The following is a 17,851-nucleotide window of genomic DNA, read 5'->3' as shown; positions in this document are numbered from 1 at the left end:
TTCTTCCCCAATAGTTTCATCAAGATCCTGGGCTGAGTCTCATGTGATAACTTTGGTCACCCAGTACAAATATGAACACCATGGCCATGGGGTTACATTGCCCTCCCTTGGAGACAGAGAGTAGGGTCAGCACCATCCAAACCTCATTCACTCATTTACGGCAGGAGGGGGATGGTACTTAAAGGAAAATCTAAGGGCTATTTTCAAAAGAAGAAATGGTTGCAAATCTGGCAAAAGAAACTGTTCATTAAAAAATAGAAAAAAAATAATTCCAGAGGCAATCTGTTGAAGAAAATTGAGAGAGAGGCCAGGTGTGGTGACTCATGCCTGTGATCCCAGCACTTTGAGAGGCCAAAGTGGGCGGATCACCTGAGGTCAGGAGTTCGAGACCAGCCTGGCCAACATGGTGAAACCCTGTCACTACTAAAAATACAGAAATTAGCAAGGCATAGTGGCATGTGCCTATAATCCCAGGTACTGGGGAGGCTGGGGCAGGAGAATCACTTGAACCCAGGAGGCGGAGGTTGCAGTGAGCAAAGATCATGCCACTGCACTCCAGCCTGGGTGATAGAGCAAGACTCTGTCTCAAAAAAAGAAAAAGAAAAGAAAAGAAAATAGAGATAGAAGGGTATCCCAGAGGCAAGGAAAACTCTACAATAGAGTAGACAAGAGACAAAATGGTGTGAATCAGGACAGGATCATGGGCGTGGCATGGACCAAATAGTTGTTCAGGACTTCACACAGAGTGTCTAGGGATCAAGAGAGAAGTAGATTTGGGAATCGTCTTTGTAATAAAAATGATCTCGGGGGGCATATGGTACAAAGTCAAAACTTGGATTTCTTTTATATAGCATGTTTCTACCCATGTTAACTAAGTTCAGGTGACCTTAATGGGTTATCATGGTTTACTGGATATCAGAACAAACACAGCCTAAGACAACTTGGGTTGAAGTCAGGCAAACACTATATACACAGGTCTACTGAAAGAAAAAAATAAAACAACAACTATTATTTCATATTACCTGTGGATTCACATTTCTCTTCAATTTGCTTTAAAAAGAAATGACTTAAATTTCAACATGAGGATTATAAAATCCATAGCTATATATGTGACATAAGAACTCTATTCTATACATTACTACCACAACCCAAAATGGAAGAATGCAGGATTCTCTCTTCATTAAGAAAATACTAGAAGCAGATGGGATGGAAAGAGAATCTGAGACACAGGGAGTCCTGGCTCCACCCTGGGGCAAAACATGCAAGCCTCCTGGGCTTCCTGATTCTTATCTGGACAAAGAAGTAGAGCTGGACTTTGCAAAAGGTCCCTTTCTTCTCCACCCTTTTATGATCCTAAACCCAAAGGTTCCCCAAACCTGGGAGTCTCCCTCACAGGGAAAACTTTGACTCTCCCCAAATCTGTTTGCCTAGCTGACCTGCTCTGTGTCAGTTCTACAAAAAACCCCATGGGTCACTGTCATCAGAAAAATATAATACCACATGGTTGGGAAACAACATTCCTGGATAGGCCACCAACCACCTCCAGTATGAAGAGCATGGCCACAGTCATGCCACCCACCCCTCAGATAGCCAGTGCAGGAGGACATTGCCCTTGCAGTCCCATAACATAGAACATGGAGCACAGCACATGGCTTAGTTCAGAAATGGCAGGTCCAACAACCAGCAAGCCCTGCCCATTTGGAAAGAAATGCAGTAAAGGACGGTTCCAGCAAAGCTCAGTGTTTTTCTAAGGGGTGTTTTGGTTGGAAATAATGGAAAATCACTCTCATCAAAAACAAAGTTGGGGCACTGGCTTCCACGATGGCCAAATAGGAAGAGCTCTGGTCTGCAGCTCCCAGCACGGTCAACGAAGAGGATGGATGATTTCTGCATTTCCAATTGAGGTACCTGTTTCATCTTACTGGGACTGGTTAGACAGTGGGTGCAGCCCACGGAGGGCAAGCTGAAGCAGGGCCAGGCGTCACCTCACTTGGGAAGTACAAGGGGTCGGGACATTTCCCTCTCCTAGCCAAGGGAAGCCGTGACAAACTGTAACTGGAGAAAAGGTATACTCATGACCAAATACTGCACTTTTCCCACAGTCTTAGCAACTGGCAGACCAGGAGATACCCTCCCATGCCTGCCTCAGTGGGCCCCACACCCATGGAGCCTAATCACTGATAGTGCAACAGTCTGAGATCGACCTGCGACACTGCAGATTGGCAGAGGGAGGGGCGTCCACCATTGCTGAGGCTTGAGTAGCTCACAGTGTAAACAAAGAGGCCAGGAAGCACAAAATGGGCAGAGCCCACCACAGCTCAGTAAGGTCTACTGCCTCTATAGAGTCCACCTCTGAAGGCAGGGCATAGTAGAACAAAAGGCAGCAGACAGCTTCTGCAGACTTAAACGTCCCTGTCTGACAGCTCTGAAGAGTGCAGTGGTTCTCTCAGTATAGCATTCAAGCTCCAAGAATGGACACACTGCCTCCTCAAGTGGGTCCCCGACCCCATGTAGCCTGATTGGGAAACACCTCCCAGTAGGGGCTGACAGACACCTCAAACAGATGGGTACCCCTCTGGGACAAAGCTTCTGGAGGAAGGATCAGGCCACAATATTTGCTGTTCTGCAGCCTCTTCTAGTGATGTCCAGGCAAACAGGGTCTAGGGTGGACCTCCAGCAAATTCCAACGTACCTGCAGCTAAGGGTCTGACTGTTAGAAGGAAAACTAAAAAACAGAAAAGAATAGCATCAATATCAACAAAAAAGATATCCCCACGAAAACCCCATCTATAGGTCACCAACATCAAAGACCAAAGGTAGACAAAACCTCAAAGATGGGGAGAAACCAGAGCAGGAAAGCTGAAAATTCCAAAAAATAGAGCACCTCTTCTCCTCCAAAGGATCACAGCTTCTCACCAGCAAGGGAACAAAAGTGGACAGAGAATGAGTTTGATGAGTTGACAGAAGTAGGCTTCAGAAGGTTGGTAATAACAAACTTCTTTGAGATAAAGGAGCATGTTCTAACCCATTGCAAGGAAGCTATAAACCTTGAGAAAAGGTTAGACAAATGGCTAACTAGAATAAATAGTGTAGAGAAGACCTTAAATGACCTGATGGAGCTGAAAACCATGGCACAAGAACTTCATGTTGCATGCACAAGCTTCAATAGCCGATTGGATCAAGTGGAACAAAAGGTATCAGTGATTGAAGATCAAATTAATGAAATAAAGTGAGAAGACAAGATTAGAGAAAAAAGAGTGAAAAGAAACGAACAAAGCCTCCAAGAAATATGAGACTATGTGAAAATACCAAATCTACGTTTGATTGGTATATCGGAAAGTGACAGGGAGAATGGAACCAAGTTAGAAAACACTCTTCAGGATATTATCCAGGAGAACTTCCCTAACCTAGCAAGGCAGGCCAACATTCAACTTCAGAAAATACAGAGAACACCACAAAGATACTCCTTGAGAAGAGCAACCACAAGACACATAATTGTTAGATTCACCAAGGTTGAAATGAAGGAAAAAATGTTAAGGGCAGCCAGAGAGCAAGGTTGGGTTACCCACAAAGGGAAGCCCATCAGACTGACAGTGAATCTCTCAGCAGAAACCCTACAAGCCAGAAGAGAGTGGAGGTCAACATTTAACATTCTTAAAGAAAAGAACTTTCATCCAAGAATCTCATATCCAGCCAAACTAAGCTTCATAAGTGAAGGAGAAATAAAATCCTTTACAGACAAGCAAAAGCTGAGAGATTTTGTCACCACCAGGCCTGCCTTACAAGAGGCCTGAAGAAAGCACTAAACATGGAAAGGAACAACCGGTACCAGCCACTGCAAACACATGCCAAATGGTAAAGACCATTGACACTATGAAGAAACTGCATCAATTCATGGGCAAAATAACAAGCTAACATTGTAATGACAGGATCAAATTTGCAAATAACAATATTAGCCTTAAACGTAAATGGGCTAAATCCCCCAATTAAAAGACACAGACTGGCAAATTGAAAAAAAAAAAAAAAAAAAAAAAAAACTATTGTTGAGGTTCTAAAAATGAACTTAAATTTATTTACATTTCACAATGATAATTTATTTTTTACTGATTTTAAAGAAAGTAAATAGCAAATCTAGGCTAACAAAAGAAATAAATAAAAAGCATACGATGAAGAAAACCCACAAATAACAAATAACAAAAAGTAAAGAAATGTATACGGCTAATTTTAGCTAGTTTTAGCTATTCACAATTGCTAAGGCAATATCAGTTAATTCACTTGACTTGCACTTTAGCTCGGTTAGGGCAGTCATCATAGAGAATAGAGTGTTAAGCAAATTTGAAAACATAATCTAGAAAATTATTTGAGTGAATCAATAATAGAGGAGATGCTAGATAAGACTGTGTGTGTGATTACTCTTCAGTACATGCAGGGTAGAAATTAAATTTGTTTCCCAGAGAAGAGCAAGAAAAGGGTGGTTAAGCACCCAAGAATGAAGGTTTAAATTTTAGTTTAATTTATATTTAGAGCTACACACATTTCCCCAGTCTCAAAGCTCTAAGTTCCTATTGCTATCATTATAAAACTTAAAATTATGCATAGTTAAATGGAAAGAACACTTTATATTACTCATTTTTCCGTTAGTCTTGGTATTAATTACTATCTTCTCAGACACCAAACTCAGAAACATGTAATAATTAATAATCAGTATTTCTCTTTGTTTCACACAGTGTATCTATTAAGCTTACTATTGTGCATATGTTATGTCTTGTATTAAAATTTCCTATTACTGTATTTACTTATTTTATTCCCATAAAAATTATTACTTATTCCCATAAAAATATGCTCTTTTAGTCTAGGAACCAAATTTTCTATGCCCATTACATTGACTACATTGACAAATTTTCTATGCCAAATTTTCTATGCCCATTACATTGACTTGATATGAACTCATGTTAGATACTCAAGAGTCACTTACGCTCACAATTCTGACAAATAAGTGTTACATAAATATGAGTTTGTTAAATATGAAAATGCAGGTTCTGTTGATACTTTCTCTATCTTATTTCAGCTTTTCTCTATTTGTTAGCTATTACCCTAATGTAATCATAGAAAGACTTGCACATTCTTATAGCCGACTCCTAATTTGTCATTCCTTGGTTCATTCTGTACACAGCTACAGCTACAATGTATTTATATAGCAAATATATATAATCTGTCTTTCATATTTGGAGCAACAAACTAAGCACTGTAGGAGATCCAAAATTTAATAAGAAATAATGACTGATATTCACAATGAGATACCATCTCACACCAGTTAGAATGGCAATCATTAAAAAGTCAGGAAACAACAGGTGCTGGAGAGGATGTGGAGAAATAGGAACACTTCTACACTGTTGGTGGGACTGTAAACTAGTTCAACAATTGTGGAAGACAGTGTGACGATTCCTCAAGTATCTAGAACTAGAAATACCATTTGACCCAGCCATCCCCTTACTGGGTATACACCCAAAGGATTATAAATCATGCTGCCATAAAGACACATGCACATGTATGTTTATTGTGGCACTATTCACAATAGTAAAGACTTGGAACCACCCAAATGTCCATCAATGATAGACTGGATTAAGAAAATGTGGCACATATACACCGTGGAATACTATGCAGCCATAAAAAACGATGAGTTCATGTCCTTTGTAGGTACATGGATGAAGCTGGAAACCATCATTCCCAGCAAACTATTGCAAGGACAAAATACTGAACACCGCATGTTTTCACTCATAGGTGGGAATTGAACAATGAGAACACTTGGACACAGGAAGGGGAACATCACACACCAGGGCCTGTTGTGGAGTGGGGGTAGGGGGAGGGATAGCATTCGGAGATATGCCTAATGTAAATGACGAGTTAATGGGTGCAGCACACCAACAGGGCACATGTATACATATGCAACAAACCTGCATGTTGTGCACATGTACCCTAGAACTTAAAGTATAATAAAAAAAAAAGAAAAAGAAAAGAAAATGTAAACGTAGCACATGTGTCTGGTGTTGTATTTCTTCTTTTTTTTCTCTCTCTAGGTACACAGGCAATTTTATTTAAGATTGCCACAAGAATTGGTGTGTTTCCGCTAGTTAGAATGGCAATCATTAAAAAGTCAGGAAACAGCAGATGCTGGAGAGAATGTGGAGAAATAGGAATGCTTTTACACTATTGGTGGGAGTATAAATTAGTTCAACCATTGTGGAAGACAGTGTGGCGATTCCTCAAGGACCTAGAACTAGAAATACCATTTGACCCAGCGATCTTGTTGCTGGATATATACCCAGAGGATTATAAATCATTCTATGATAAAGACACATGCACATATATGTTTATTGTGGCACTGTTCACAATAGCAAAGACTTGGAACCAACCAAATGTCCAACAATGATAGACTGGATTAAGAAAATATGGCACTGGATTAATAAAATGTGGCAAATATACACCATGGAATACTATGCAGCCATAAAAAAGAATGAGTTCGTGTCCTTGGTAGGGACATGGATGCTGCTGGAAACCATCATTCTCAGCAAACTATCGCGAGAACAGAAAACCAAACACCACATGTTCTCACTCGTAATTAGGAATTGAACAATGAGATCACTTGGACACTTGGACACAGGAAGGGGAACATCACACACCGGGGCCTATTGTGGGGAGGGGGGAAGGGGAAGGGATAGCATTAGGAGATATACCTAATGTAAATGACAAGTTGATGGGTGCAGCGCACCAACATGGCATGTGTATACATGTGTAACAAACCTGCACGTTATGCACATGTGCCCTAGAACTTAAGTATAATAATAATAATAATAATAATAATAATAATAGCAAAACCAAAAAAAAAAAAAAAGAAAATATGGCATGTATATGCCATGGAATACTATGCAGTCATAATAAAGGATGAGTTCATGTCCTTTGCAGGGACATGTATGAAGCTGGAAACCATCATTCTAAGCAAACTATCACAAGGACAGAAAACCAAACACTGCATGTTCTCACTCATAGGTGGGAGTTGAACAATGAGAACACACGGACACGGAGCAGGGCATATCACACACCGGGGACTGTCAGGGGGTGGGGGCCTGGGGGGAGGGATAGCATTAGGAGAAATATCTAATGTAAATGACAAGTTGATGGGTATAGCAAACCAACATGGTACATGTATATCTATGTAACAAATCTGCATGTTGTGCATATGTACCCTAGAGCTTAAAGTATAATAAAATAATAATAATGATAATAACAGTTGCAAAAAATACCTAGAGAAATCATCAAAAAAAAAAGAATAAAGTTGGATTTATTTTGAGGACATCAATCTGTCTCACAAATCTTGCAACAGAGAGTATACCCAGGCTTCCCAGGCAAAGATACAGGAACTAGAAAGCCAACACAAGTTCTTCCAATCTCTCTTTTCTCTCTCTCCTTCCCTCTGCCATATCTTTCTCTGTGTGGACTCTAATCTCTTTCTCTCCCTGCATATCAGCTTTCCTTCTTTGAATGAGTAGGTAGTTAAGCATGGATCCCTCTCAGCTCTCCTCTGATTTGATTATCTAGTTTAAACTTCCAGAATCTTTTTGTTAGACTTCAAATGGCATTGGCTGAGCTTTGGTCAGGAGTCCACATCAGGGTCCAGCAGTTATGATCAGGGATGTGGGATCGCATGGTGGACACATGGCTGCTGGGATCTACCCCATGACACTGAAAACATGGCAGACCAAGTATAGTTGACCCTTGAATAACATGGGTTTGAATTGCGTGGAGCCACTCATATGCAGCTTTTTTTTTCAACAAAACAGTATTCACAAATGCAAAACCCCATATACAGAAGGCTGACTCTTCATGTACCCTATCAGGGGAACCCACCCCCAATAATTTGACATGAGTCCCTTTATATTTTCCGTAAGTGTTGGCTGGTCTGAGAAATAAAGGGACAGAGTACAAAAGAGAGAAATTTTAAAGCTGGGTGTCCAGGGGAGACATCACATGTCAGCAGGTTCCATGATGCCACCCAAACTGCAAAACCAGCAAGTTTTTATTAGTGATTTTTCAGAAAGGGAATCTGCATATGAATAGGGTGTGGGTCACAGAGATCACATGCTTCACAAGGTAATAAAATATCACAAGGCAAATGGAGGCAGGGCGAGATCACAGGACCAGGGCAAAATTAAAATTGCTAATGAAGTTTCAGGCACGCACCATCATTGATAACATCTTATCAGGAGACAGGGTTTGAGAGCAGACAACCAGTCTGACCAAAATTTATTAGGCGGGAATTTCCTTATCCTAATAAGTGTGGGAGTGCTACGGGAGGCTGGGGCTTATTTCATCCCTTATCTACAACCATAAAAGACAGACATCTCCAGAGTGGCCATTTTAGAGGCCTACATCTAGGCATGCATTCTCTTTCTCAGGGCTGTTCCTTGCTGAGAAAAAGAATTCAGCGATATTTCTGCTATTTGCTTTTAAAAGAGAAATATGGCTCTGTTCTGCCCGGCTCTCAGGCAGCCAGACCTAATGGTTATCTCTCTTGTTTCCTGAACATTGCTGTTATCCTGTTCTTTTTTCAAGGTGCCCAGATTTCATATTGTTTAAACAATTTGTGCAGTTAACGCAATCACAGGGTCCTGAGATGATATTCATCCTCAGCTTATGAAGATGATGGGATTAAGAGATTAAAGTAAAGACAAGCATAGGAAATCACAAGAGTATTGATTGGGGAAATGATCAATGTCACAATTTATGTTCAGAGATTGCAGTGAAGACAGGTGTAAGGAATTATAAAAGTATTAATTTGAGGAACTAATAAATGTCCATGAAATCTTCACAATTTATGTTCTTCTGCCACAGCTTCAGCCAGTCCCTCCATTCAGGGTCCCTGACTTCCTGCAACAATACCCAGGTTCTGCAAGGCTGATTGCAGAACTTGAATATGTGCAAATTTTGGTTTATGCAGGGGGTCCTGGAACCAAACTCCTGCAGATACCAAGGGAAGACTATATCTCAAATTCTTTGGCCAGTAATGCAGACATGTAGATATAGAAATATTTCAGCCTAATTTTCTGTAATTTTCTTATTCAAATATATATTTGCATATTAAAAAATATACATCACATGTCTCATGCCAGTAATCCCAATACTTTGGGAGGCAGAAGCAGGTGGATTGCTTGAGCCCAGGAGTTTGAGATCAAACTGGGCAACATAGTAAGACCCTGTCTCTACAAAATAATTTCTAATAACTAGCTGATTATGGTGGTGCACAACTGTGGTCCCAGCTACTTAGGAAGCTGAGGTAGGAGGATCACTTATGCCCAGGAGGTTGAGGGTGTAGTGAGCTGTGATCACCACTGTACTCCAGTTTGTGTGACAGAGCAAGGGCCTTGTCTTAAAAAAAAAAAAAAAAAAAAGGACATCAAGATATTCTCTGGAGCTAGGGGCAGTGGTTCATGCCTATTCTTAACACTTTGGGAGGTCAAGGCAGGAGGACAGCTTGAGGCCAGGAGTTGAGACCAGCCAGACCCCATCTTTACAAAAAATAAAATTAATAGCATGGTAGCACACTCCTGTATTCCTAGCCACTCAGGTGACTGGGCTTGGAGGATCACTTGAACTCAGGTGTTTGAGGCTGCAGTGAGCTATGATATCACCACTGCACTCTAGCCTGCATGGCAGAGTGAGATCTTGTCTCAGAATAAATAAACAAAAAGCCCAAAGCAATATACAGATTCAATGCTATTACTATCAAGCTACCAAGATCATTTTTCACAGAACTGGAAAAAGCTACTCTAAAATTCATATGGAACCAAAAAAGAGCCTGAGTAGCCAAAGCAATCCTAAGCATCACATCATCCAATTTCAAACTACACTATAAGGCTATGGTAACCAAAACAGCATAGTACTGTTACAGAAACAGACACAAAGACCAATGGATCAGAATAGAGAAACCAGAAATAAAGCTGCACATCTACACCCATCTGCTCTTCAACAAAGTCGACAAAACTAAGCAATAGAGAAAAGACTCCCTGTTCAATAAATGGTGCTGGAATAGCTGGCTAGCTATATGCGAAAGAATGAAGCTGGACTCTACCTTTCACCATATGCAAAAATTAAGTCAAGAAGGATTAAAGATTTAAATGTAAGACCTCAAACTATAAGAATCCTAGGCCAGGCACAGTGACTCACACCTGTAATCCAGAACTTTGGGAGTCCTATATGAAGGATCGCTTGAGGCCAGGAGTTAGACACCAGCCTGGCCAACATGGCAAAATCCTGTCTCTACTAAAAATACAAAAAAAAATTAGCTGGGTGCACTGGCATACAACTGCAGTCCCTGCTACTCAGGAGACTGAGGCATAAGAATCGCTTGATCCTGGGAGGCAGAGGTTGCAATGAGTCGAGATCACACCATGGCACTCCAGTCTGGTCGACAGAGGGAAACTCTGTCTCAAAAAAAAAAAAAAGAATCCTAGAGGAAACACCATTCTAGACATCGGGCTTGGGAAAGAATTTATGACTAAGTCCTCAAAAGCAATTGCAACAGAAACAAAAATTAACAAGTAGGACCTACTAAACTAAAGAGCTTCTGCACAGCAAAAGAAACTATCGAGGCAGGAAGATCACCTGAGGTCAGGAGTTCAAGACCAGCCTGGCCAACGTGATGAAACTCCGTCTCTACTAAAAATACAAAAATTAGTCGGGCGTGGTGGCGGGTGCCTGTAATCCCCCAGCTACTCAGGAGGCTGAGGTGAGAGAATCACTCAAGCCCGGGAGGCAGAGGTTGAAGTGAGCTGAGATCACGCCATTGCACTCCAACTTGGGTGACAGAGTGAGACTCCATCTCAAAAAGAAAAAGAAACTACCAACAGAGTAAATACACAACCTACAGAATGGGAGAAGATATTCACAAACCAGACATCTGACAAAGATCTAATATCCAGAATCTATAAGGAATTTAAACAATTTAACAAGCAAAAAAGAAATAATGTCATTAAAAGGTGGGCAAAAGACATGAATGCTCTCCAAAGAAGACATATAAGCAACCAACAAACCTGAAAAACCGTTCCTCATCACTAATCATCAGAGAAATGCAAATCAAAACCACAATGAAATACCATCTCACACCAGTCAGAATGGCTGTTACTGAAGACTCAAAAACCAACAGATGCTGGTGAGGAAGAGAAAAGGAAACACTTATACAGTGTTGGTGAGAATGTAAATTAGTTCAGCCACTATGGAAAGCTGTTTGGAGATTTCTCAAAGAACTTAAGCTAGAACTACCATTTGATCCAGCAATCCCATGATTGGGTATATATCCAAAAGAAAACAAATTGTTCTACCAAAAAGACTCATGCACTTACCTGGTCATCACAGCACTGTTCACAATTGCAAAGATATGGAATCAGCGTAGGTGCTCAATAACAATGGATTGGATGTAAAAAATATGGTATATATACACCATGGAATACTATGCAGCCACAGAAAAGAATGAAATCATGTCCTTTGCAGCAACATGGATACAGGTGGAGGTTATTATCCTAAGTAAATTACACACAGGTACAGAAAACCAAATACTGCATGTTCTTACTTATAAGTGAGAGCTAAACATTGGGTGCTCATGGACATAAAGACGGCAACAGTAGAAACTAGGGACTTCTAGAGAAGGGAGTTGAGGGAGGGTTGAAAAACTAATTATTGGGTAGTATGCTCAGTACCTGGGTGATGGAATAATTCATATCCCAAACCTTTGCAACATGCAATATACTCAGGGAACAAACCTGCACATGTACCCTCTGAATCTAAAATAAAAGTTGAACAAAAAAAACACATTCTCTGGTATTCACATTTTCTGCATAGCCTAGGTACGTAAGGGTCTCACTGGGAAGACACCACTGCTCAAACTGAACATCACTATCATTTATTAATAGCCATCACAATGGCACGAAAGAAAAGCAATTCATCTAATAGAAGTTAATCCTCCTTTCTTTCACCCCTTAAGTGAACTCAGGTCATTAGTTCTCCCCAGTGGAGTATGCAGCTGACATTTAGTGAAGGAAGCATAAAAATGATTTCTGGGCATGTGGGTGTGTTTCATGCAAACGCTTTTCTTCAGCAGCTTCTCACTTCAAATGAGAACTCCAGGCACTAGCAGGCACGTTTAGTGCTTAATAAATTTCAGAAAAGAAGAATAGAAGTTATATGGTTTCCCCGGAAACCTTTTCTAAAGAGCTTGCACGTGCACCTTCTCTAGAAGCAGGTGCTGCAACTTGGGGACTCTTCCCTGCCCCGGGCTATCCACTAAAGGTTCAAGGCCAGGGTTCCTCAGTTGTAGCTCCAGGAACAGTGGTTGGGCTTATTTTGCTTAAGGTTATTTAATGTCAAGTCTCTCTTTAGCAGCTTGTTCAGTGAGAAAAATATGCTCAGGTAGCTTTTGACATCTTCTGAAGCATTTGCAAGTTCTGGCTTATCAAAGAGAAGCAGAAGAGGTCCTATAGTATATATCAGAATGGGTGATGAGGATTTCTCAGGGAACAAGAGGAGATAGTTTACTGATTATTAAAAATTATTTGAATCTGAATTATCAATGCAGTCATGTTCAGACCTCATTGCAGATTAGAATAAAAGTAACCTGGAAAAGGGCAGGTCTCTCAGGGCCTTTTCCAATAGCTGTGACCTTACAGAGTCTTGGGTAAGGTAAGAAAGAGAGAGAGACAGGAGGGAGTGAGGGAGGGAGGGAGAGAGAGAGAGAGAGTGGCGGGGTGGGGGAGGAAGAGAGACAAAGAAAAGAGAAGAAAAGAAAGAAGGCTGGGTGTGGTGGCTCATGCCTGTAATCCCAGCACTTTGGGAGGTCGAGGCGGGCAGATCACTTGAGGTCAGGAGTTCGAGACCAGCCCGGCCAACATAGTGAAACCCTGTCTCTACCAAAAAATACAAAAATTAGCCAGGCTTGGTGGCACATACCTGTAGTCCCAGCTACTCAGGAGACGGAGGTAGGAGAATTGCTTGAAACTGGGAGGCAGAGGTTGCAGTGAGCCAAGCTTGCACCACTCCACTCCAGCCTAGGTGACAGAGTGAGACCCTGTCTCAAAGAAGGAAGGAAGGAAGGAAGGAAGGAAGGAAGGAAGGAAGGGAGGAGGGAGGGAGGGAGGGAGGGAGGGAGGGAGGGAAGAAAGAGAAGGGAAGGGAAAGGAAGGGGAAGGGGAAAGGGAAGGGGAAGGAAAGGAAAGGAAAGGAAAGGAAAGGAAAGGAAAGGAAAGGAAAGGAAAGGAAAGGAAGAAAGACAGAGAGAGAGAAAGAGAAAAGAAGAGAAAAGGAAAGGAAAGAGAGACAGAGGGAGGGAGAGAGGGAGGGAGGGAGGGAGACAGGGAGGGAGGGGCAAAGAACTATCAGGTTTGCAGAATTTCAGAGATTATTGATTCCTTAATTCCCAAAGTGCCAAGGGAGCTAGGTTGAGAATGATTCTTATCTGGCATAAGGGGATATATTATAGACAACCAGGCTTATATAAGCATCTAAGTCCATTTGGGCTGATACAACAAAACACCATAGACTGTGTAGCTTATAAAAAACAGAAATTTATTTCTTACTATTCAAAGCCTGGGAAGTCCAAAAACAAGGCACCAGCAGATTCAGTGTCAGGTGAGGGCCTATTTCATAAACGATAACTTCTTGCTGTGTCCTCACATGGCAGAAGGGACAAGTGGTTTCTCTTGGGCCTCCTCTATAAGGGCATTAATTCCATTCATGCGGGCTCCACTCTTAACGGCCTAATTATGTCCCAAGGCCTCACCCCCAAAATCATCACATGGGGATTAGGGTTTCAAAATATGAATTTTGGAAAGACATAAACATTTAGATCATAGCATTAAGGATCCCTCCTTCCACTGCAATATTTCAGTCATCTTCCTGTTTCCTCCTCACTTCCATCTCCTTAACACCCTGCGTTTTTATCAGGAAGAAATCAGCCTGCCTCTGTGATCTTAGCCTCTAATTTAAAGATGCTTATCTTGGAAGCTCCCTGTTATTTCTTCCTTGGAAACTCTTGATATTTCAAGACATGAGTCCTATATCTTGGTATCAAGGTCTTCTCCTATGTCCAACATCAATATAGCAGATGAAAATCACATCGGACAAGAGAGTATCATTCTAAGATACGGAAGAGACTGCATGACTCCATTTAGTAGATCAGAACAGGCACTACAACTATAACACTGACAACTCTTGAATAGGCAAGGGAAAGAAATAATAGTTCAAGCAGTTCTTACTCCAGTCTCCCTTACTAATCAAAGCCTCCAAAACAGCATCCCTCTTTCCACTTGAAACCATCCTCAACACTTAGGATGCCAGGAAGTCAAAGCTGAAAGTACCCAATCTACTTTCAGGATAATGTTCCTTCTCTTTCAGTATGATTTTCAAACATTTCTATGCCAGACACCATGGAATCTCTGGAATTCAGAATTAATAACATACAATTTCTTCAGAGATAGGGTAATTTTATATCTTCTACCTGTATCTTTTCTTGGCTCACTTTTAGGAAAAATTTAATCATGTTCCCTAATTAGTCTGGATGAACTGTTATTTAGGAAAAACTTTCTAATATAAACTTGGCTTTCTAAATTTTTCTAAAACACAAGAGCTCAAGTTCTTCCAATGTTTATCACTGATGAATGATTCTTATCCTTCCTGGCCTTTGCTCTTCTTAGCCCTAAAGTGAAGTCAGCAATCCAAATGAACATAGGATTTGTGTGAGCAAGAACTGCCATCAACTCTCCTGCAAAGATCAGTGAGGGCTTATCATTCTGTTAGTGGCTCTGCCCTCTAAATTCACTGTTCTATGTCTGCAAATCACAAATTTAAAATTAAAATGTGTTGGTTCATAACTAAAAGCTGCATTCCCTTTTTCTCGAAATTTCCAGAATACTCCTAAAATGTTACATGTATGGCAACGCAAATATGTAAGGCTTATTTTGAATACTTGGAATATTTTGTCTTTACTAAGTACTTTTTAAAAGGTGTTTGATTTTGTTGTGTTTTTTGTTTGATTTTGAGACAGAGTCTCACTCTGTCGCCCAGGTTGGAGTACAGTGGCGTGATCTCGGCTCACTGCCAGCTCCGCCTGCCAGGTTCATGCCATTCTCCCGCCTCAGTAGCTGGGACTACAGGTGCCCGCCACCATGCCCCACTAATTTCGTTTTCGTGTTTTCAGTAGAGATGGGGTTTCACCTTGTTATATCCAGGATGGTCTCAATAATCTGACCTCATGATCCACCCGCCTCGGCCTCCCAAAGTGCTGGGATTACAGGCATGAGCCACCGCACCTGGCCAGGTTTATTATTATTATTATTTATTTATTTATTTATTTATGAGACAGGTTTTGGCTCTGTTACCCAGGCTGGAGTGCAGTGGCACGATCTTGGCTCACTGCAACCTCTGCCTCTGGGGCTCAAACTATCCTCCCACCTCACTCTCCTGAGTAACTGGGACACAGGTGTGTGCCACCAGACCTAGCTAAATTTTTGTATTTTTTTGCAGAGATGGGGTCTCACTCGGTTGCCCAGGGTGGTCTCGAGCTCCCGAGCATGAGGATTAGAGACATGAGCCACCGCACCCAGCTTACTAAGTATTTCAATTGACTTGAGAGTATTTTGAAGTTACACAGATCCAGATATAGAAACTATGAAATAGAATGAAAGATTTCTGGGTGTGTAATTAATTGAACTAATCAAATGACTAATATTATTATGGCAATTAGAATTACTAGAATCTAAATGTATGTAGATTTTTAAAAACCTTTCATTAACATCCCTGAGACAACCACAAAGTATAGCATAGACACTTGCAGATCTAACAACCAAGAATCCAACTAGTGAAGAGTAAATCTGAAGGTCTATGGTTAGTACTAATTGATCATTTTTTGTAGGAAACTAACTTTGAACCCAGGCTTTGAGGCTGATGTGAGGGTTGAAACATTTAGCTAATGAGTGAGTTGGCCCATCATACTCATATCTCTACAACACCTTTTTTTTTTTTGAGACGGAGTCTCACTCTGTTGTCCAGGCTGGAGTGCAGTGGTGCGATCTCGGCTCACTGCAAGCTCCACCTCCCAGGTTCACGCCATTCTCCTGTCTCAGCCTCCTGAATAGCTGGGACTATAGGCACCCGCCACCACGCCTGGCTAATTTTTTGTATTTTTGGTAGAGACAGGGTTTCACCATGTTAGCCAGGATGGTCTCGATCTCCTGACCTCGTGATCCACCCGCTTCAGCCTCCTAAAGTGCTGGAATTACAGGCATGAGCCACCGCGCCTGGCCCTCATATCTCTACAGTTCTTTAGAGTGTACATCAGTCCTCATGAAGTAATGTCTTTTACTTGGGTTTTGGAAAGTTAAAAAATGCCACCTATAGAATATCAAACACTAGTGCTTGAGGTGGGGAGTAAAAAGTAAAGAGGACTTAGGTAGTGATGGTTCTTATCCAAAATTATAGATGTAGATATAAAATTAAATTTAGCATTGGATCAGATATGTGATATGAACAAGTCCATGGCTATATTCAATATTCCACTATTTAAACCTGAATGTGCCAAGGACCTAGCTCTCCCTTGTATTATAGCGGCAAGGTTTCTTTTAGAGGCTTCTAGTTGTAATTCTCAAATGTTTTCAGATTACTTAATGTGATGATGAATGAGTCAACTAATATGTAAACTTAGGCTGTGATAAATTGGTAGGCTCAGTTTAAAAAGAAAAACACAATTGGCTTTTCCAGACATAATTACAAAACATCTTTTGGGAAACTTGTAAACTTTGATGTAAGTTGTTACATCAAAAGCAGACACAAGTGTGATGTCAGTATTATTTGTTTATTGCTCTGCTATGTTTGGTAGTTTTCTTTTTATGTTTTTGTAGTTGGAAAATCAATTTATTCACTTGTATAACAAAAAATTTTATAAGTAATCACTATGTGCCAGTCACTGGGGATTCTGAGGTCAACAAATATAAAAAAACTCCCGTTCTCATAGAGTTATTTACACTCTGTTAGACAGAGAGAGAGATAATAAACAAACAAGATAATTATGCATTGTAATAAGTGTCATTAAAGAAGTAGATGATGTGTTACCAAGTAAATACAGGAAGGCAACCATACATAGGTGAGTCAGGAAAGGCCTTCTGGGGAATTGACATCTGAGTTGAGACGTGAAAGGAGAGAATTAGACTGCCAGTAGTTAAATCATTAACTGCTACTGGTGAAAATTAAGTAAATACAGAAACAGACGATGCTATTCACATATTCTGGGGTATTTGAACATTAAAAGCTATCTATGGGATTGCTATCTATGGGATTACATTTAAATGCCTTTGCATTATGTGTCTGCTTTTTAATTATATATTTTCATCCTTAGGACAAAACAAAGCTACTGTTTATACTATAATATTCTATTTCATTAGCACAATCTATTTAGAACAAACAGTATTTCTTGCAGCTAGATATTTTCTGTTACCACCTTAATTATTATCTTAAAGCAAAAGTAAATCAAATAACAAAAATCAATTGCGTTTCTATAGACTTTGCAATATATAATCTGAAAATGAAATTTTTAAAAAATTTTAGTTACAATAACAACCAAAGAATAAAATACTTAATAAATTTAACAAAAGACATGCAAAACTTATACTCTGCAAAATACCAAACATTATTGAAATAAATTAAAGACCTAAATAAATGAAAAGACATTCATTTACATGAATCAGAGACTCAGTAAGATTCTACATAATTTACATTTTAAAAATCCCAGCTGAGGCAGAGCTTGCAGTGAGCC

Source organism: Rhinopithecus bieti, unplaced genomic scaffold (genome assembly GCF_001698545.2).
Source record: "Rhinopithecus bieti isolate Rb0 unplaced genomic scaffold, ASM169854v2 scaffold_18688, whole genome shotgun sequence".
NCBI lineage: Eukaryota > Metazoa > Chordata > Mammalia > Primates > Cercopithecidae > Rhinopithecus > Rhinopithecus bieti.
The sequence above is the reverse complement of the archived record's forward strand: the minus strand, read 5'-3'. Positions refer to the sequence as shown.